Consider the following 1,266-nt stretch of genomic DNA (forward strand, 5'->3'; position numbering starts at 1 on the left):
ATTAATAGGCTCTTAATAAATAGTTGACTATATTTATGTAGTTGTTTTCCTGACCACCACCTTGATTATTAAGGATTGAAGGATGACTGAGGTCCAATTCAATTATTTATTGAAAATAATGAAACCCCATGCATCAACGCAAGACATTCGCTGGAGAAAATCAATATCGGACGAACAATGGCGCTCAAATGTCTGAATTGGTAAAAGACGAAACAAATAATTTCTTCTTTTCTAAACCAAATCAGAGAAATATAAACAAAGATAATTAAAAATAACATACGAGATATGCACGAGGACTTTAAAAAAATATCTATTTTTAAAATGAGAATCAGTGGATTTAGAGAAAAACTACAATATATACATTATATATAACTACAATACAATATTACACCGAGCTGAAGTGGCTCTATCCATCCTTTCGATCCCAGTATTTCCTAGCTTCCTATTTATTTCAAGTAATTAGTACTCAACGCCCCTCCTATATCCTAGAAAACCTGAAATTCAAATTCTCTGTCCAATTCCGTACTACCAGGTCTCGTTTATCTGACATCTACACTCCACCTCACCGAACTGCTGCGTTTGATAAATCGTTTTTTACTCGTGCTTCATATCTCTGGAACTCCATTCCCTCTAACATACGTCATATACCAACCCTTCCCTCGTTTAAATCCCTTATATTTAACTACCCTTTGCTTCACCAATCTGACCCATTATTATAATAGCACAGATATTTTGTAATTAATTTTTTGTTTTGTTTTTATTTAGTCAGTTAGTTTTTTAATTAATCTAATTTCTTCTCTCTCTCTGTATAAGTTATAATTAAGTGCGACCACACTGTTTTATGACCAATAAATGTTATTATAAAATTAAAATTGCCATTGTAATTGTTCTAAAGGGACTTAGTCCTAGAATAATAAACTATTTTTCATTTTCAATAACCTGGCGATTACAAAAATTATAATGAACAATTTAAACTTACAATATTTTGAATACTTTAAGAAAACCTCTCTCTAAGAATAATAATAACAATAACCGATAAGAATGGAGTCGAAATAGAAATTGAAATATTAAAATCATAAAAACTGCTGGAATTGACAGAATTCAAATTAAACTAGGGCATCTAAAATATATCTAATAGTAAATACAGGGAGGAGTTGATTTCCGTTGTTAAATTAAAATTTTCGTCCGTCTAGTGAAAAATCAATAAATATTAGTTATCCGGCTAATTGGCAAAACCGAAATATATGGTTATTTTCTTCTTTAAAA

The sequence above is a fragment of the Halyomorpha halys genome, unplaced genomic scaffold (genome assembly GCF_000696795.3).
Source record: "Halyomorpha halys isolate HHAL.00 unplaced genomic scaffold, Hhal_1.1 Scaffold953.1, whole genome shotgun sequence".
Lineage (NCBI taxonomy): Eukaryota > Metazoa > Arthropoda > Insecta > Hemiptera > Pentatomidae > Halyomorpha > Halyomorpha halys.